The following is a 22,388-nucleotide window of genomic DNA, read 5'->3' on the forward strand; positions in this document are numbered from 1 at the left end:
TTCTCCTTCCTAAATTTGTCAAATTGATGGCTATCTTCATGTCTTTGATATGATTGAGAGTCCTCAATTTCCTGATCTGAGGAGTCCATTTTCAAAGTTACTGTCAAGATCAAGAAGCACTTTCAGGTTTTTCTTTGCCATGGCCCAAGAACTCCAGTCTTTCAATAGGAATCTTCTCCTTCATTGCTTTCTAAACACACTGCTGGTAGCACTTGAAGAGGCCAGTGCATGGATCCCTGGAGCCATTCCCCTTGAGGAAATTACTGGCAAACCAGTGATTGAACCACTGGTTGTATTCAGCTTTCGAGGTGATGCAAGCCTCCCCTACATTGTTCACGATGTCATTGTCTGTGGTGGTTGAGCAGTGCTTTATCGTTTTTCTATAATAAACTATGAAGCAAATACTGAGACATCTCTGATCCAGTGGCTAAGAATCCACCTTCCAAAGCAGGGGACAATTCCTGGTTGGAGAACTAAAATCCCATAGGCCTTGGAGCAACTAAGCCCGTGTGCCTCAACTACTGAGCCTGCACACTCTAGAGCCTGCATGCCACAAGAGAAGCCTGTGCACTGCCAAGAAGACCCATCGCAGCCAAAATACAAAAAGTGTGAAGCAAGTAATAAAAATGAAATGAATCCTATTGGAAGAGGAACAGTTTTGGTATAACTTTCTCCTGGGGTCATATGCATGTATATAATCTGATTTTTGAGTTGTGGGGTATCAATTTCTTCCACCCAAAGTCTGTTCGATAGGTCACTAAACAGTACTCTATTAGTACATCAAGCTTAAAAAGGCTACAGAAATAAAGTGAATACTCTAAAATTACTGCATGGGATGGAGGACCATCCTAAATGTAAAAGAACTTAGTGGGAAAGGAGAGACTACCGTTGTAGAATGAAGGTGTTTGTCCAGGGAAATAAAAGTGGTTCAGTATAAAAACAGTCAAATGTAACAAGTTAATAGGACAAGGAAAAAGCTGTATGGTCATCTCAGTAAGAAGACATTGGATAAAATTATAACACATTAGGAATAGAAGGGAAATTTATAAACATGATACAGGTGTGTGTGTGTGTGTGTTTTAATGAAAAGCCCACAGCTAACATAATGAAAGGTTGAAAACTTTACCCTTAAGATCAGAAATAAGTGTCCCCACTTCAACCACTGCTATTTAAAATTATACTGGAAGGTCTACCCAGAGTAATTAAGAAGGAAAAAGCCAAATTGGAAAGGAAGATTGTATTCTTCCTTTATGTGGAAATTCTGTATGTGGAAAATCACAAAGAATACATAAGAAAGCTCCTAGATGTGATAATTGAATTCAGCAAAATTGCAAGTTAGGAGAGTGCAATTGTATTTCTATATACTATCTATAGTCTGAAAAAAGGTCCATTTACAACAGCATCCAAGAGAATAATATACTTAGGAATCAATTTAACCAAGGTTGTGGAAGATTTGTATGCTGACAAGAACATCCTGAAAGAAAAAATGGAAATACCTACCATATTCATGAATTGAAAGACAGTATTAAAATGGCTGTATTTCCCAAAGAAATATAGATTATATGCAATCTAACAAAATTCCAAGAGATCTTTTTGCAGAAATGAAGCTCATCCTCAAATTCTATGAAGCTGCAAGGGACACTGAATAGCAAGAACAATCTTGATATCTCACTTCTTAATTTCAAAACTTAACTACAAAGCTTGAGTAATCAAAACTCTGGTACTGGCATAAGGATAGATACAGACCAGTGGAATAGAATTGAGAACCCAGAAATAAGCCGTTGCATATTTGACCATGAAAGTGTCAACACCTTTCACTGGGAAAAGGGTAGTCTGTTGGACAAGTGGTCCTAAGACAATCGCAAAACCACATAGAAAAGAATGAAGTTGGTCACCTGCCTCACTTCATATATCACTCATTAACAAAATGGATTAACAGTTTATAAGAACTAAAACTAAATTGCCAGAAGAAAACAAGTCTTGATGACCTGGGGTTGCATTCTTATCAGATCAGATCAGATCAGATCAGTCGCTCAGTCTTATATTTGACACTAAAAGCTCAAGGAAAAAACAAAAAAAATGGATTTAATCAAATTTAGAAATTGCATCAAAGGACATTATCAAAAATGTGAAAATGTAGCTTACAGAATGGAAGAAAATATTTGCAAAGCATATATCTGATTTGTGTTTAAAATCCAGACTACTAATTTTATATAAAGAACTTTCAAAACTATAGATAAACAGCCCAATTAAGTCAACAAAGTAATACACATTTCTTCAAAGAAGATACACAAATGGGCAACACATGAAAAACTTCATCATTGGTCATGAAAGAAATTCAAATCAAACCCACAATGAGATATCACTTCAACCCACTAGGACGACTTTAATGGGGGAAAAAAGCTGGCAAGGATCTGGAGAAATACTGCATTACTGGTAAGAATGTAAAATGTTGCAGTGACTATGTAAAATGATTTGGCTGTTCCTCAAAAAGATAAACAGAATTACCATATGATTCTACTCTTAAGTATGTATCCAAGAGAAATGAAAATATATGTCTACACAGAAACTTGTATAGGAATGTTTATAGTAGAATTCATAACAGGCAAAAGGTGGGAACAGCCCAACTGTTGCATCAGTGGATTAATTGATAGGTAAATTGTGGGCTGTACATTCAATGGAATATTACTCAGCCATAAAAGGAATGAAATATTGATTCTGCTACTATTTGGATGAACCTTGAGAATATTCTGCTAAGTAAAAGAAACTGATCTCAGAGAGACAACAGGGAGCAGCCCTGAAGAGGGATCTTACTTCCCTGCCCAGGAATTGAACATGGGTAGCTTGGAGAAGGGGCTTCCCAGGCGGCACTAGTGGTGAAGAACCCATCTGCCAGTGCGGGAGACATAAAGAGATGCGGGTTCAATCCCCTGGAGGAGGCATGGCAGCCCACTCCAGTATTCTTGCTTGGAGAATCCCATGGACAGAGGAGTCTGGTGGGCTACAGTCCATGGGGTTGCAAAGAATCGGACATGACTGAGTGACTTAGCACACACCCACGCAGCCTGGATGAAAACCAGGAATCCTAGCTACTAGACCACCAGGGGCTAGAGGTTGGAAGCAAAGTTTCCCTCTTACCCTTTTGAAAGGATTTTTCAAAGAGGCAGAAACTGAAAACAGGTGTGAAGTTTATTATTTGAGACAGCATGAGATGTGGGAGAGCACAACAGAGAAACAGTTTGTTTATTTAAGACAGGTGAACGAATCTAGAGCATGTTATACAGAGTGAAGTAAGAAAAATAATGTATTAACACATGCAGAATCTAGAAAAATGATATTGATGAAGCTATTTGCAAGGAAAGAATGAAGATGCAGGTGTAGAGAATGGACTTGTGGATGCAGTGGGGGAGGGAAAGGGGGACAGAGAAAGCAGCATCAGCATATGTATGTATACTATCAGGTGTAAGATGGATACTAGTGAGAAGTTGCTGTGTAGTGCAGGGAGCCTATTCGGGTGCTCTGTGATGACCTGGAGGGATGGGATGGGGTGGGGGGGCGGTGCGGGGAGAAGGGAAGGGTTGTGTGTATAATTATGGCTGATTTGAGTTGTATGGCAGAAACCAACACAGCATTGTAAAAATTTTTTAAAAAGTTATATATACTGTATGGCATTAAAAAAAAGATACTGCAAAAATAAATAAATAAATAAACACTGAAGCAAGCCAGAGATACACAGCTAGAGAGAAAGAGTATGGGCACCCTCTACTGAGGCAGGACACAGATTAGAGGTGATTTGTTGTTCAGTCGATCAGTCATGTCCAACTCTAACCCCATGGACTGCCGCACACCAGCTTCATCTCCTGGAGCTTGCTCAAACTCATGTCCACTGAGTCAGTGATGCCATTTAACCATCTTGTCCTTTGTTGTCCCCTTCTGCCTTCAACCTTTCCCAGCATCAGGGTCTTTTCTAATGAGTCAGCTCTTCACATCAGGTGGCCAAAATATTGGAGCTTCAACTTCAGCATCAGTCCTTCCAATGAATATTCAGGGTTGATTTCCTTTAGGATTGACTGGTTTGATCTTGCAGTCCAAGGGACTCTCAAGAGTCTTCTCCAACACCACAGTTCAAAAGCATCAATTCTTTGGCACTCAGCCTTTATGGTTCAACTGTCTATGGTTCAAGTCATCCATACATGACTACTGGAAAAACAATAGCTTTGATTATACAGACCTTTGTTGGCAAAGTAATATCTCTGCTCCTTAATAGACTGTCTAGGTTTGTCATAGCTTTTCTTCCAAGGAGCATTTTTAATTTCATGGCTGCAGTCACCACTGCAGTGATTTTGGAGTCCAAGAAAATAAAGTCTGTCACTGTTTCCATTGTTTCCCCATCTATTTGCCATGAAGTGATGGGATCAGATGCCATGATCTTCATTTTTTGAATGTTGAGTTTTAAGCTGGCTTTTTCACTCTCTTCTTTCATCTTCATCAACAGGCTGTTTAGTTCCTTTTCACTTTCTGCCATAAGGGGGTGTCATCTGCATATCTGAGGTTATTGATATTTCTCCCGACAATCTTGATTCCAGCTTGTGTTTCTTCCAGCCCAGCATTTCTCATGATGTACTCTGCATAGACATTAAATAAGCAGGATGACAATACAGCCTTGACGTACTCCTTTCCCTGTTTGGATCCAATCTGTTGTTCCATGTCTGGTTCTAACTGTTGCTTCTTGACCTGCATACAGCTTTCTCAGGAGACAGGTAAGGTGGTCTGGTATTCCCATCTCTTTAAGAATTTTCCACATTTTGCTGTGATCCACACAAAGAGGTGATTGAAATCACTCATATAGGACAGTCCTTCAGTGTCTTTGTTTACATTTGGCCAATTATCTTGTTTCTTTCTTCACTCCTAACTAGTCCTTGGACTCTCCCCCAGATGCCTATGCAATATTTTTCTAAGATTCCACCACAGAGGCTTGTGGGTACATGTCTACACTTATTATGGGAAGGTGTTGCTCCCTCCCCCAACCCCCCCACTTTTTTAAGCTTTTTTTTTCACTGTCTCTCCCTCCTTAATCCTCCCTCTACTTGTCCTGGTGTTTCTTTCTTTTTTCTTTCTCTTTTTGGCTGTCCTGGGTCTTCATTGCTGCCAGACTTTTCTCTGGTTGGAGTGAGCAGGGGCTGCTCTCCAGTTGCAGTTCACAGGCTTCTCATTGTGGTGGTTTCTCTTGTTGCAGAGCACAGGCTCTAGGGTGCGTGAGCTCAGAGGTGTGGTTCCTAGACTCTAGAGCACAGGCTCAATAGTTGTAGTGCACAGGCCCAGTTGCTCTGTGGCATGTGGGATCATCCTGGATCTGGGATTGACTTGTGTCTCCTGCATTGGCAGGTGTATTCTTTACCACTGAGCCACCAGGGTAGCCCTTCTTCCCTTTCTGACCCCCAAGGAGCCTTCCTCTGCATGTGCAGACAGGGAAGTTTCACTTGACCTCAGGAGTGGTCATCTTATCTCCACTTTAGCAGAGCTCAGCTTCTGCCATTAGCTTTGTCCTTGGAGTGTCTGGGTGAGAACAAAGCTCCAAATTTACTCCACTTAACAAGCACCGTCTGTCTAGTGCTGCTGCTGCTGCTGCTAAGTCGCTTCAGTCGTGTCCAACTCTGTGCGACCCCAGAGACGGCAGTCCACCAGGCTCCCCTGTCCCTGGGATTCTCCAGGCAAGAACACTGGAGTGGGTTGCCATTTCCTTCTCCAATGCATGAAAGTGAAAAGTGAAAGGGAAGTCGCTCAGTGTCCGACTCCTAGCGACCCCATGGACTGCTGCCTACCAGGCTCCTCCGTCCATGGGATTTTCCAGGCAAGAGTACTGGAGTGGGGTGCCATTGCCTTCTCTGTCTGTCTAGTGCAGGGGCCTGTTTATCTCTTCCCTCAAAACTAGACCCAGCAGGGCATATATGGCTCCTTTTTGTTTTTAGTTTGCATGTTCTTTTTTTTAAAAATTGAGATATTTGTTGTTGTAATTGTTCAGTCACTAAGTCATTCCAACTGTTTGTGATCCCATGAACTGTAGCACGCCAGGCTTCCCTTCCTTCACTATCTCCTAGAGTTTGCTCAAACTCATGTCCATTGAGTTGGTGATGTCATCCAATCATCTCATCCTCTCTCACCCCCTTCCCCTCCTGCCCTCAATCCTTCCCAGCATCAGGGTCTTTTCCAATGAGTTGGCTCTTCATAACAGGTGGCCAAAATATTGGAATATCGGCTTCAGCATCAGTCCTTCCAATAAATATTCAGGGTTGACTTCCTTTAGGACTGACTGGTTTGATCTCCTTGCTGTCCAAGGGACTCTTAAGAGTCTTCTCCAGCACCACAGTTTGAAAGCATCAGTTCTTTGGCACTCAGCCTTCTTTATGGTCCAACTCTCACATCCATACATGACTACTGGAGAAACCGTAGCTTTGACTATATGTACCTTTGTTGGCAAAATGAGGTCTGCTTTTTAATATACTGTCTAGGTTTGTCATAGATTTTCTTCCAAATAGCTTTCTTTAAAATATTCATATTTTAATTTTATGACTGCAGTCACCATCCAAAGTGATTTTGGAGCCCAAGAAAATCTGCCACTGTTTCCATTTTTTCCCCATCTATTTGCTATGAAGTGATGGAATTGGATGCCATCATCTTTGTTTTTTGAATGGTGAATTTCAAAGCTAGCTTTTTCACTTTACTCTCACACTCATCAGGAGGCTCTTTAGTTCCTCTTCACTTTCTGCCATTAGGGTGGTGCCATCTGCATATCTGAGGTTGTTGATATTTCTCCCAGGAATCTTGGTTCCAGCTTATGATTCATCCAGCCTATCATTTCACATGATATACTCTGCATAGAAGTTAAATAAGCAGGGTGACAATAGAGCCTTGATGTATTCCTTTCCCAATTTTGAACCAGCCCGTTGTCCCATGTCTGATTCTAACTTGCTCCTTGTCCTCCATACAGGTTTCTCAGAAGACAGGTAAGGTGGTATGGTATTCCCATCTCTTTAAGAATTTCCCATAATTTGTTGTAATCCACACAGTCAAAGGCTTTAGTGTAGTCAATGAACCAGAAGTAGATGTTTCTCTGGAATTGTCTCACTTTTTCTATGATCCAGTGAATGTTGGCAATTTGGTCTCTGGTTCCTCTGCCTTTTTGTAAATCCAGCTTGTACATCTGGAAGTTCTCTGTTCTAGCTTGAAGAATTTTGAACATTACTTTGCTAGCATGTGAAATGTGTGCAATTGTACAGTAGTTTGAACATTCTTTGGTATTGCCCTTCTTTGGGATTGAAATGAAAACTGACAGTCTTATGTACCTCTTAAATTGTCACCCCTTTATTGCCCTCACCTCTTTCCTCTATTTGTTGGTAACCATAAATTTGCTCTCTGTGACAGAGTGAGTCTGTTTCTTTTTGTTATGTTCACTAGTTTGTTGGATTTTTTTAGATTCCACACACAACTGATATCATACAGTATTTGTCTTTATCTGATTTATTTCACTTAGCATCAGTTCAGTTGCTCAGTCGTGTCTGACTCTTTGCGACCCCATGAATTGCAGCACCCCAGGCCTCCCTGTCCATCACCAACTCCCGGAGTTCACTCAAAGTCACGTCCATCGAGTTGGTGATGCCATCCAGCCATCTCATCCTCTGTTGTCCCCTTCTCCTCCTGCCCCCAATCCCTCCCAGCATCAGAGTCTTTTCCAATGAGTTAACTCTTTGCATGAGGTGGCCAAAGTACTGAAGTTTCAGCTTTAGCATCAGTCCTTCCAAAGAACACCCAGGACTGATCTCCTTTAGGAGGGACTGGTTGGATCTCCTTGCAGTCCAAGGGACTCTCAAGAGTCTTCTCCAACACCACAGTTCAAAACCAGCAATTCTTCAGTGCTCAGCTTTCTTCACAGTCGAACTCTCACATCCATACATGACCACTGGAAAAACCATAGCCTTGACTAGACAGACCTTTGTTGGCAAAGTAATGTCTCTGCTTTTCAATATGCTATCTAGGTTGGTCATAACTTTCCTTCCAAGGAGTAAGCATCTTTTAATTTCATGCTGCAGTCACCGTCTGCAGTGATTTTGGAGCCCCAAAATATAAAGTCTGACACTGTTTCCACTGTTTCCCCATCTATTTCCCATGAAGTGATGGGACCAAGTGCCATGATCTTAGTTTTCTGAATGTTGAGTTTTAAACCAACTTTTTCACTCTCCTCTTTCACTTTCATCAAGAGGCTTTTTAGTTCCTCTTCACTTTCTGCCATAAGGGTGGTGTCATCTGCATATCTGAGGTTATTGATATTTCTCCTGGCAATCTTAATTCCAGCTTGTACTTCTTCCAGCCCAGCGTTTCTCATGATGTACTCTGCATATAAGTTAAATAAGCAGGGTGACAATATACAGCCTTGACGAACTCCTTTTCCTGTTTGGAACCAGTCTGTTGTTCCATGTCCAGTTCTAACTGTTGCTTCTTGACCTGCATATAGGTTTCTCACTTAGCATAGTGACCTCCAAATCCATTCATTTTGTTGCAAATGGCAAAAATTCCTTCTTTCCTATGTCTGAATAGTATTCCTTTATATATACATGCATATGATATATATGTATAATATATATACCACATCTGTAGTTGTATCTGTATGAATGCGTTAGTTCCTCAGTTGTGTCTAACTCTTTGCGACCCCGTGGACTGTAGCTGGCCAGGCTCCTCTGTCCATGGAATTCTCGAGGCAAGAATCCTGGAGTGGGTTGCCATTCCCTTCTCCAGGGGATCTTCTTGACCCAGGGATCGAACCTAGGTCTCCTCTGTTGCAGGCAAATTCTTTAACATCTGAGCCACCAGAGGAGCCCCTATCTGTATCTATATGTCTATGTCTATATATACCAGTTCAGTTGCCTGTGGGAAAAGAAACCTAGTTCAAGGGAAACAGAAATGGACAGGAGAGTTTCCACTCTATGCCACTTAGAACTTAAAATATTTAACAGTGTGAGTTCATTACCTACTTTAAAAAATTAAGTGCATTTTAAAAATTCAAAATTGTAAAATAATGAGTGTACTTAAAAAAGTAAATCCACCAGGAGGCAGCCATGCTCTGTCAGGAGGAAGGAAGCAGCAGATATGTGAGCTCAATCTTATTAATGGATGCTGGGATTGTGGGTTTTTTTTTTTTTTTTCTCCCTAATACTCTGTATTTTCTAATTTTCTACAAAGACCTATACAGAAATAAAATACACTTAAGGAAAGAAGGAAGTGTAAAGCCCTGCCCCTTTATAGCTATGTCTGTATGTATAAACTCCTGAAAGTAGGGTTACCGAGGGAGAGTGGGGCTGCATTTAAAGTGTTGATAGACCTACCAGGTATCCCTCCAGTGGTATCACCCTACACCACTCACAGTGGTGTGTGCAGGTGCTGGGAGTTTGTAGTTACAGTGTTACATCTTATTCAGTTTAAGTTAAAAATAGCTCCTTGTTTTAATTAATATGTGTTTAGCTAAAGGGACACTAGTTGTATTTTCATATATTTAAAAGTAACTTATGTATAATCATATAAGAAATGAATCGCCAGTCCAGGTTTGATGCAGGATACGGGATGCTTGGGGCTGGTGCACTGGGATAACCCAGAGGGATGGTACGGGGAGGGAGGTGGGAGGGGGGTTCAGAATGGGGAACATGTGTATACCCATGGCGATTTCATGTTGGTGTATGGCAAAACCAATACAATACTGTAAAGGAATTAGCCTCCAATTAAAATAAATAAATTTAAATTAAAAAAAAGTAACCTACTTTTGTTTTTCAGTAAACTACTTCCTTGGCTCTACCAAGGGCTGGAAATCAGTCCATGTTGTTTCCTACTTTGTGCACTGAACACATGCTGTTGAATAAATTAATGATGAGTAACTTTTCCAAGCTCACTTTCCTCATCTATTAAGTGGGAGTGTGTCTTCTTGTCTCATGGGGGGCGGCATTGTGCCCTTCGCCAGCTTTGATTTGGATATCTGAGACTGATCTATCTGTGCACCACAAGTGTTTGAAACGATTTATTGTAGACATAATGAGGCTTTCTGGGGAGGCAGGGCAGGGTCCCGAACAGGTCTGAAAATGTTTTGAGAGAGCAGGGTGGGGCAACTCTCCCATTTCACTGTGGTTGTTGGGGTAGGGGATGCTGTGGTGAGGTCCCATAAAAGGGCCAGGGCATGTATGGCTTGGACATCCCACAGGTGTCAAGGGAGGGTGCCCATAGTTTTCTTATGAGCTTTGAAGCTGTCAGCAGTCAAACAGCAAAAATGAAGTGGGCCTTGGTATGACAGAACCTTATCTCTTGTTCTTTAGTCATTAAGTCGTATCTGACATTGACTCCATGGACAGTAGCATGCCTTAAATCACTGAAGATTAGATGAGGTAATATACACAATAAGCTTGCCATAGAGGAAATGGTCAATAAATATTTGCCATTATTATTGTTATTCTTGAGTCTTTCAGTTGTAGCTTTGTAAGAAGTTTTTTTCCCTTGTTTTTTTCATTTTGAATATAACCTTAGAATTTTTTTTCCTACTGATCTGCTGTCACTGTAGATCTCATTATAGAGTGAGATCTATAGTGACAATATTGACAAATCTTCTTACATATCATATGGCTTACTTTGAACCATACTTACTTTGAGTCTTTGTTTCATCCCACTTTTAACCAGGTACAGTGCTTTGCATGGAGTCTAAGAAAGAAAATGCCTGTTTCCAGAATCCTCATATTGAACCCAGCCCAATGCTGGGTGCTTCATATATGTCATGTCAGGGAATGTATTTGACATGAATGAAAGAGACTATCCCTGTGGTATTGGCTGGGGAAGCTGGTTGATAAATCTGAATATGATATATCTGCTCCTAGATAAACACCCAACAGAAATTCTGACATATGCTTACAAGAAGACATGTGCAGGAAAGTGCATAGTGACTCTATTCATAACAGCCAAAACTGGGAAGTACCCAAAGATTCATTGACAGTACACACATAAACTTGTAGTATATTCACACATTGGAATGTTGCACATCAAGGAGTATGAAAGATACACAGTATGAAACATACACAGAAATACAGATGAATCTTCTATAAAAATGTCAAGTGACAGAAGCCAGACCAATCACAAAATACATATTGTGTAATTCCACTCATGAAGGACAAAAACTAATCTTTGATTCTGCAATCTAGGATAATGTTTACCCTTAAAGGGGGCACAATGGGAATTTTTAGGGTGCTCGGTAGTGTTCTATTTTTTTGATCTGAGTGCTGGTTATGTAGGCGGTTCAGTTTGTGAAAATTCAGGAAGTTTCACATACAAATGCATTTCTGTGTCTTTGTTAAGCCCCTAAAAAACCTCATAGGGGAAAATCTGAAAGGAACAAAATATTAATAGAATTCTTTGTACTTGATGAGCTAACATCCTTGAACGTGGAGAAGGATAATAAATAATAAATAGCCAAATAAATAATTGCTTTGGAGAAAAGGATGAGGTCTGAGTTGCAGAGTGCTGTGAGTATGGTGCTATTTAATGAAGTTGGTTAGAAAAGGCCCTACTAATAAAGAACAATTTGAGCAGAAACCTGTTGGATGTAAGGGAGCAAGTCATGCAGAAAAGATTGAGGATCGAGAAAAAGGATTCCAGATGGAGGGCACAACAACTGCAAAGGCACTAAGGTGGGAGTGAGTTTTTCAGAGACTGTCAAGAAGGTCACAGGCCACGTATCAATTGATTCCAGTTGTTAAGGTTTGTCAGTGGAGGATACTTTGCAGGAAGACATTGCAGGAAGAGAGGGCTTTCTGTCCTGGTTCTACTGTGCTCTAGAGGATTTCTGCAGGGAAAGTGACTTTAAAAAAAATTATTTTTAATTGGAGGATAATTGCTTTACAATGCCGTGTTTGTTTCTGCCAAACAACAGCATGAATCCGCCGTAAGTATACATATGTACCCTCCTCTTAAACCTCCCTGCAACCCCCACCCCACCCCACCCCTCTAGGTTGTCACAGAGGACGAGATTGAGCTCCTTGTGTTATATAGCAACTTCCCACTAACCATCTGTTTCACCTATGGTAATGTATGTGTTTCAGTGCTACTCTCTCAATTTGTCCCACCCTCTCCTTCCCCTGCTGTGACCACAAGTCTGTTCTCTATTTCTGTGTCTCTATTCCTGCCCTACAAATAGGTTCATCGGTACCATTTTTCTAGATTCCATATATATGCATTGTATACAATATTTGTTTTTCTCTTTCTGACTTACTTCACTGTATATAACAGGCTCTAGGTTCATCCACCTTAATAGAATTGACTCAAATTCATTCCTTTTTGTGGCTGAGTAATATTACATTGTATTTATGTACCACATCTTCATCCATTCTTCTGTTGGTAGACATTTAGGTTGCTTCTCTCTGACAAAAATTGTAGTGATATCTTTTTCAATCCATCTCTCTGAGTAATGATAATAAAAACAAAAATAAATAGGAGCTACTTAAACTCAAAGGCTTTTGCACAGCAAAGTCAACCATAAACAATATGAAAAGATAATGCACAGAATGGGAGAAAATTTTGCAAATGATGCAACTGACAAGGGATTAGTCTCCAAAATTTACAAACAACTCATGTGGTTTAATATCATAAGAAAAAACCCAACAAAAAATGGGCAGAAGACCTAAACAGACATTTCTCCAAGGAAGACATATAGATGGCCAACAGGCACAGGAAAATGATGCAAATCAAAACTACAGTGAGATATCACCTCACAGTCAGAATGGATATCATCAAAAGATAATAAATGCTGGAGAAGATGTGGAGAGAAGGGAGCCCTCCTACACTGTCGGTGGGAATGTAAATTGGTACAGCCACTGTGGAGAACAGTATGGAGGTTCCTTAAAAAACTAAAAATAGAGTTATCATATGATCCTGCAATCCCACTCTTGGGCATATACCCAGAGAAATGTGGTCCGAAAGGATATATGCACCCCAATGTTCACTGCAGCACTGTTTACAATAGCCACTTACAATGTAATTATTGACAGGTATGTTCTTATATTAATAATCTCAGATACGCAGATGACACCACCCTTATGGCAGCAAGTGAAGAGGAACAAAGAGCCTCTTGATGAAAGTGAAAAAGGTGAAAAAACTGGGTTAAAACTCAACATTCAAAAAACTAAGATCATGGCACCTTGTCCCAACACTTCATGGCAAATAGATGCGGGAACAATGGAAACAGTGACAGACTTTTATTTTCTTGGGCTCTAAAATCACTGTAGATGGAGACTGCAGCCATGAAATTAAAAGACACTTGCTCCTTGGGAGAAAAGTTATGATCAACCTAAACAATGTATTAAAAAGCAAAGACATTACTTTGCCAACAAAGGTCTGTATAGTCAAAGCTATGGTTTTTCCAATAGTCACATATGAATGTGAGAGTTGAACTATAAAGAAGACTGAGCGCCAAAGAATTGATGTTTTTGAACTGTGATGTTGGAGAAGACTCCTGAGAGTCTCTTGGACAGCATGGAGATCAAACCTGTCAGTCCTAAAGGAAATCAACCCTGAATATTCATTGGAAGGACTGATGCTGAAGCTGAAGCTTCAATGCTTTGGCCACCTTATGCAAAGAGCTGACTTGTTAGATAAGTCCCTGATGGTGGGAAAGATTGAAGGCAGGAGGAGAAGGGAATGACAGAGGATGAAATGGTTGGATGGCATCACTGACTCAATGGACATGAGTTTGAGCAAGTTCTGGGAGATAGGGAGGACGGGGAAACCTGGCATACTACAGTCCATGTTGTCGCAAAGAGTCGGACACAACTGAGTGACTGAACAACAACTGTTCTTATTGCTATGTTGTTTAGTATCTTTTGGTTGTTTCTGTATTGAAAGTTTTTTGTTCCTTCTTTTGCTCTCTTCATTTGTGATTTGATGGTTATCTTCAGTGTTATTTTGGAATCTTTTCATTTTTTGGTGTGTATCCATTATAGGTTTTTGGTTCATATACAACTATATATATAACTATATATACACACACATACATATATGTGACTATTTTAAGTTGATGTTCTTTTCAGTTTGAATGCATTCTTACAATCTTGCATTTTTACTCTCCCCATAGTCAGTGTTTTTGGCATCATATTTTACATCATTTTTTGTGTGTATCCCTTAACTACCTATTGTGGATATAGGTGGTTTCACTGATTTTGTCTTGTAACTTTCCTACTAAATTTATAATTGGTTGATCTACTACCTTTACTGTATGTTTGCCTTTACGAATGAGATTTTCCTTTTGTAATTTTCATTTTTTCTGATTGTGGTATTTTCTTTTCTACTTAGAGAAATCCCTTTAATGTTTCTTGTGAAGCTGGTGTAGTGTTGCTGAACTCTTTTAGCTTTGCTTGTCTGTGAAACTATAAAGTCTGAATGATAGCCTTTCTGGATAGAGTATTCATGCTTATAGGTTTCTTCCTTTCATCATTTAGAGGGATGGACCCTATAGGGAGGACTCCAAAATGGCACCAGCCAACAGTACTGTCCTTGTAGTAGAACAAACTCAAAAATGGTCATCATGAACATCCCTTTCCCCAAGGGGAGTCCCAGTTACCTCCTGCGTCTCCAGGAGGCTTTCCAAGATCAGTAAATGGGTCTGACCCAGGATCCTTATATTACTCTTTCTGAGTTGGGCCTCAGATTTGTGGGCAAGATTTTGAATGAAGTCTCTGGTTCCTACAGCCCTTGCTTTCCCATACTCAAGCCCCATTGGTCTTCAAATCCAGGCTTCTGGGAGCTCATCTTTCTGCTTCAGGACCTCCAGACTAGGGAGCTTGATGTGGGCCTCACACCCCTTGCTCCTTGGGGGAAACCTCTCCAATTGTGGTTATCCTTCTATTTGAGGTTACCTACCCAGGTGGGTGAGTCTTGACTATACTGCATCTCCACCCCCTCCTTCCTTTCTAATTGTAGTTTCTTCTTTGTGTCTTCAGTTATAGAAAGTCTTTTCTGCTATTTTTCAGGTCATTCTCATAAAGAATAAATACTTGTAATTTTGGTGTGTTCATAGGACAAGGTAATCTCAGGGTCTTCCTACTCCATGATCTCGGCCACATTTTGAATAATTCCAAGGTTTTTGACCTGAAAAGCTGGAAAGAAGGAGGTTCCACTAACAGTGGGAAAGGACAGGAGTCAGAGATTCAGTTTGGATATGTTATGTTAGACACAACAACTTGAGAAACATTTATTTAAGAACATCTACCAAGCCTCAATATGAACAATGGGAATTCATGGCATATGAGCTGTTCTCCCACTACCCACTACCCCCACCTCTGTAGTCCTATGAGGACATGGTAGGCCATGAAGGCTAATGAAAGGGACAGACTTTATGGGAGAAGAGTACAGAACCACTTGCCAGAGTGGTTGTAAAAATCAGCAGTGACATCAGTGGCAAATAATTAGAGAAGGCCAACAGCACAGCTAACCTAAGGTCTCTGTAATGGTTGGGGCAAGCAACAGACAGATAAACCAGCCAGAAATTTAACAAGGGAGATCTAGGTAGGAGTCAACCAGAGTGGATCTTTGTAAGATCTCTGCTTAATTCCTGGTGGTCTGAAAGGCTGTGCTCATGCTCAAGGCTGTGAGCTCCTACGGAGAGACCAGAGAGGACAGCAGCCAGCTGCTCCTTCCTTGTTGAAGGTGAGGTACTGTAAACACAGAGCATAAAATGTGGACCCCCCCTCCTTGAAAGTTGCTTGAACTTTAAACACGTTCTCTAAACCACTCACAGATCCATCAGCAAAGAATGGGTGTTTTACTGGCTCAAGGTGCTTTCAGCACAACCTCTGACTAATCATATGTTGGCCAAGAGTGATCTCTAGGAAGTCAGGCTTAAAAGTAAAAGCAAGAATTAAAAAGAACCCTAAGTAAAGACATGGGCGCACAATGTGAGGGAAATAGATTTCATGGAATTAATCCAAGCAAACAAATCCAGGACACACACAAAAAACACTACTAACAATCACCCCTTCTGGTGGGATTAGAATTCAGAGTTGCAATGATACATAAAATGTCCAATCTTCAACAGAAAGTATAAGACATGCAACACACACATACACACATACCCACACCCAGGAAAGTGTGACTCCTACAGAGAAGAAAGCAGTCAATAACACAATCTCTTTGGGGACCCAGATGTTAGACTTAGTAGAACAAGACTTCAAAGCAACTATTATCATTATGTTGACCTAACAAATCTGTAGAACACCCAGCAACAACAGAACACACATTCTTCTCAGGCACACGTGGAACGTTCTCAAGGACAGACTAATTGCCAGACAACAAAAAGAGCCTCAATCAATTATTTCAGATTAAACTTTTTATTTTGAGATAAGTATAGATTCACATGCATCTGTAAGAAGCAATATGGAGAGATGCACATATTCTTTACCTGGTTTCCCCTAGTGGTAGCATCTGGCAAAACATCTTGTATGGTATCACAACCAGGATATTAACGAAGCAGTCAAGAGAGAGAATATCCCATCACAAGGATCCTTGTTATGCCCTTTTATACACACACTCATTCACCTTCAACTACCTCCTTAACCTCTGGCAACCACTAATCTCTTCTCTATTTCTATGACTTTGTCACTTCAAGAATGTTACATACTGTTGGCTCTCTGCATCTATGGGTTCCACTTTCATGGATTCCACCAACCATGGACTGACATTCTGCAACTGATTGAATTCATGGATGCAAAATCTCTGGATGAAGACAGTTGACAGTACTGTGCTGTTTTGTACAAGGGACTTTAGTGTCCTTGGATTCTGGCATCTGAGAGGGTCCTGGAACCAGTCCCTCTAGATACTGAGGGATGATTGTACATGGGATCAGATAGCAGGTGACATTTTAGAATTGACTTTTTTCACTCAGCATGGTTCTAGGAGATTCTTCCAGGTGTTGCATGTATCAAGTCTGTTCCTTTTTTATTGCTAAGTAGTATTCCACAATATGGATATACCACAGTTTAACTACTCACCAGCTGAAAGACATCTAGGTTGCTTTCCATTTGGGTCTACTACAAATCAAGCTGAAATAAATATTTATGTACAGGTTTTTATGTGATCACATTTTTCATTTCTTGGAATAAGTGCCAAGAGTACAATTGTTGAGTTATGTTAGTTGCATGTTTTTTAAAAAAGGGGTTTTTTTGTGTGTGTGGGGGGTTTTTTTTTTTTGCATTTTATTTATTTATTTATTTTTCTTTATTATTTTTTTTTCTAATTTTATTTTATTTTTAAACTCCACATAATTGTATTAGCTTTGCCAAACATCAAAATGAATCTGCCACAGGTATACATGTGATCCCCATCCTGAACCCCCTCCCTCCTCCCTCCCCACACCATCCCTCTGGGCCATCCCAGTGCACCAGCCCCAAGCATCCAGCATTGTGCAATGAACCTGGACTGGCAACTCGTTTCCTACATGATATTTTACATGTTTCTTTGCCATTCTCCCAAATCTTCCCACCCTCTCCCTCTCCCACAGAGTCCATAAGACTGTTCTACACATCAGTGTCTCTTTTGCTGTCTCGTACACCGGGTTATTGTTACCATCTTTCTAAATTCCATATATATATGGATATATATATATATGCGTTAGTATACTGTATTTATGTTTTTCCTTCTGGCTTACTTCACTCTGTATAATAGGCTCCAGTTTCATCCACCTCATTAGAACTGATTCAAATGTATTCTTTTTAATGGCTGAGTAATACTCCATTGTGTATATGTACCATAGCTTTCTTATCCATTCATCTGCTGATGAAACCAGAAGGGAAAGAGACACGTGTACCCCAATGTTTTTTTTGTTGTTGTTGCCAAACTATTTTACAAAGTAGCTGTAACATTTCATTTACCCCAGCAATGTAAAGAGTTATCATGTTCCTCAGTATCCTTGCCAGCATTTGCCATTGTCACTATTTTTAAAGCCATTTTGTTGGTATGTAGTGCTATCTCATTGTGGTTTTAATTTGTAATTTCCTAATGTCTAATACTCCTTGGAAGGAAAGTTATGACCAACCTAGATAGCATATTGAAAAGCAGAGACATTACTTTGACAACAAAGGTCCATCTAGTTAAGGCTATGGTTTTTCCAGTGGTCAAGTATGGATGTGAGAGTTGGACTGTGAAGAAAGCTGAGCGCTGAAGAATTGATGCTTTTGAACTGTGGTGTTGGAGAAGATGCTTGAGAGTCCCTTGGGCTGCAAGGAGATCCAACCAGTCCATTCTGAAGGAGATCAGTCCTGAGTGTTCTTTGGAAGGAATGATGCTGAAGCTGAAACTCCAGTACTTTGGCCACCTCATGCGAAGAGTTGACTCATTGGAAAAGACTCTGATGCTGGGAGGGACTGGGGGCAGGAGGAAAAGGGGATGACAGAGGATGAGATGGCTGGATGGCATCACCGACTCGATGGACGTGAGTCTGAGTGAACTCCGGGAGTTGGTGATGGACAGGGAGGCCTGGCGTGCTGCGATTCATGGGGTCGCAAAGAGTCAGACACGACTGAGCGACTGAACTGAAATGAATTGAATGTCTAACAACATTAACATCTTTTCATGTGCTTGTTTGCCATCTCTATCCTACTCAAGGGAAAGTTTATAGATTTTCAGGTTTTCTTAGAGAGCTTTTATGCTGTTCTTTACACATTCTAAATGCTAGTTCTTTGTCAGATATGTGGTTTGCAAACATTTTCTTCCAATGTGTAGCTTGTCTTTTCATTCTCTTAACAGAATCTTTTTGCAGAGCAAATGTTTGATTTTTGATGAAGTCTAATTTATCAGTTTTTCTTCTTGGAATTTTGATAGAAATTGCATTAAAACTGTATATCAGTTTGAGTAGAACTGACTTTTTAATTATGTTGAGGCTTTCAATTTGTGAACATGGTATGTCTCTCCATTTATTTGGGTCTTCTTTGATTTCTTTCACCAACATTTTATAGTTTTCAGCATATAAATACATATGTTTTGTTAACTTTACATTTAATTTTTTTTAGTGATTATAAATATATTTTAAATTTTAGTTTGGATTAGTCATTGATGGTACATAGAAATGCATTTGATTAAGGAATTGGCTCACACAACTATGGAGGCTGACAAATCATATATATTTATATATACATATATATATAAAATCTCCTATTGATTCTGTTTCTGTAGAGAACCCTGACTAACATGAGCATCACCACTACCACAATCACCCTCTGCCTTTTTTGCTTCAATTTAAGAAAGAGTCATAAATTGGAGGGAAGGGATTGACTACAGAGGGGCATGTAACAATTTGGGGGAGATAAAAAAAAAGAGTCTGATAACCCACTCTGCCAGACCAATAGATAGCATGCCAAGGATCTTTCTGAGGGACAGCCTTTTAGGCCTACTGAAAAGATGACATAAATGAGAAGCTATTGAAGTGGTCACGTTCAAGGTACTGGCCTCTGAATCCCCTCTTGTTGGTTGCTATACAGGAATTGAAGATTGGGCCACTGACCAATGTTAGAAGGAAGGTATTGAGCTGCATGACACTTTGGGTGCACTGACTTTCTCTTTGTCCCCTAGACACATCATGCTTATTTCTACCTCTACCTCACTGCCTGGGTGAGTCAAGGTTCTTGGTTGCAACCAATAAAAACAAAAACAAAAACTGACTCTTGTCGACTTAGGCAAGAGGCGATGGAGTCAAAATTATGTATAGATTAGAGAGGATGCTAACAGGCCAGACACAGGGAAATATGGGATTCCATGAGTATCCACAGAATTAAAAAGCAGGCAGCAGGTAACAGTATGGCAGACTACTTATTTCCAAAACTATCTACAGCAGTATTTCCAACCCTATAAGCTCTTCCAGAATCTTTCCACTTCTTATCATGAATTGCGTCTATTTCTCCTCCCCTTGAACCAAGAGAAACTTTGTAACTTCTTTGATGAATAGAATATGGCAGAGTGACACTGTTGACCCCCAATCCCAGGTCATAAGGGCAATATGGCTTCCATCTGACTCTTTCATGAGCTACTCCCCTTGAAACCCAACCACCATGTTGTGAGGAAGCCCAGGCTATGTGGAGAGGTAGTAGGTACATGTTTTGGCCCATATCCACAGCCTAGGGTCAGCCAACAGCCAGCACTGACACCAGAAATGTGAGTAAACAAGCCTTCAAATGATCCCAGACCTAGTTTTTGAGCAGCCCCAGCTTCATTAGGTTGAGCAGAGGTGGCTGTCTCTACCAGTTCAGTCAGTTCAGTTGCTCAGTTGTGTCCAACTCTTTGGGACCCCATGAATCGCAGCACGCCAGGCCTCCCTGTCCATCACCAACTCCTGGAGTTCACTCAAACTCACGTCCATCGAGTCAGTGATGCCATCCAGCCATCTCATCCTCTGTCATCCCCTTCTCCTCCTGCCCTCAATCCCTCCCAGCATCAGAGTCTTTTCCAATGGGTCAGCTCTTCGCATGAGGTGGCCAAAGTACTGGAGTTTCAGCTTCAGCATCAGTCCTTCCAATGAACACCCAGGGCTGATCTCCTTCAGAATGGACTAGTTGGATCTCCATGCAGTCCAAGGGACTCTCAGTAGTCTTCTCCAACACCACAGTTCAAAAGCATCAATTCTTCGGTGCTCAGCCTTCTTCACAGTCCAACTCTCACATCCATACATGCCCATGAGAAAAATAATTATGGTAATTATTTTGAGCCTTTATGGGTTGGTTTGTTACACAGTGAGTGGTAATAGGAACATTCACAACCATGTCGTAGCATAAATCACATGGTTATGACACTGCCCAAGGCTCTACCACCATTAAATAAGTTAGTATGTGTAAAGTACTTGAAACAGTTTCTGGCATGTAAGGAACTCTCTAGGAAACACACTCATTTAGATTTTGATCATTATTTTTATTATCAAAATTTCAGCTTAAACGTCACTTCCTCAGAGAATCTTTCTCTGATGCCATTATCTCCCCACCATCTGGGGACAGATGGCCTTTAGTTTTATTTATTTGTTTTTTGTCATGTGTCACTAAATTTAATTAACTTATTTACTTAAAAACTTGCTTACTTATTTACCTGTGTCTCTCACTTTACTTTTTATACTTTTAAAAATGTGATTGAATACCTCTGCATACCAGCTGGAAGGTAATCCCCTTAGTGCAGGGAACTTGGGATCTCACCACTCTGTCCTTGGGTTGAGCAGACTGCAAGGTGGTGGACAGGCAGATGTGCTATCCAGACCAGCCATCAGTGGAGGACTTCTTTCCCCAAATGCTAGAAGTGCTGTCTGCAGACAACCCTCGGCTGTCAGCCACTTTCAGAATGGCCTTAGCTGTGCTGCTGCTGCTGCTAAGTTGCTTCAGTCGTGTCCGACTCTTTGCGACCCCATAGATGGCAGCCCACCAGGCTCCCCTGTCCCTGGGATTCTCCAGGCAAGAATACTGGAGTGGGTTGCCATTTCCTTCTCCAATGCATGAAGGTGAAAAGTGAAAGTGAAGTCGCTCAGTCCTGTCTGACTCTGAGCGTCCCCATGGACTGCAGCCTACTGGGCTCCTCCGTCCATGGGATTTTCCAGGCAAGAGTACTAGAGTGGGGTGCCATCGCCTTCTCCGGGCCTTAGCTGTAGAGCTGCCCAAAGTCATGCTCATTTTGGGCCAAATTGGTGGCAGATGATGGTAGATAAAAAGGCCCAGCCATGTCAGCTAAAGCTGGGATAACTCTGACAGGTCATTCTAGCTCTAGAGCTGCCCATATGTACCCAGGCTGTCACTAGGCCTGCATCATGGGTTGATTTCTTCTCTGGTCCTTTCTCTTCCTTCCAACCCTCTTCCATGAGGTTGATCCCTAGGTCACCCCTCAGTCAACACCCTGCACCCTAAGTTCTATCCCAGAGTCAGCTTCCTGGGAAGCTCAGTCTAGAACATCTGAGCTTAAGGGAGATGGGTAGTTGGTGTTTGCAGGGAGATTGAGGTATCTGGGCCCCCCATAAGATGATACCATCTTGGATGACACATGGAGCCTCCCTGCTGACAGGAGTGTCCTTTGTAATAAGAGTGGGAGATGATCTCCTGCCTTGGTGGCAGGTGTTCAGCAGAGCTCCTTCTGTTCTTGGCAAACATGTAAGAGGAGTGAATGCACAGGGTGAGGAGAGAGCCCTGGTCAGCTGCCAGGCTTTTATATTTATTCCTGGAGAAGTGGGCTGTGAGCGCACACTCTCACAGAACAACAGAGCTGGAAGGATCCAGGACTTCACCATGCTTCTCAAATATTTCTTCCCAAGTACCTCAAAGGAAAAGGAAGGTGAACTCAGACCCCTGGTGCAAGAAGAC

The 22,388-nt window shown here is 41.0% G+C and overlaps 1 pseudogene; it reads right to left on the bottom strand.

The window, feature by feature from the left end:
• LOC133258779 (TP53-regulated inhibitor of apoptosis 1-like) lies at positions 1 to 10,671 on the bottom strand (annotated as a pseudogene).
• Between the last annotated feature and the right edge of the window lie 11,717 nt (positions 10,672 to 22,388).

The sequence above is a fragment of the Bos javanicus genome, chromosome 13, assembly GCF_032452875.1.
Source record: "Bos javanicus breed banteng chromosome 13, ARS-OSU_banteng_1.0, whole genome shotgun sequence".
NCBI lineage: Eukaryota > Metazoa > Chordata > Mammalia > Artiodactyla > Bovidae > Bos > Bos javanicus.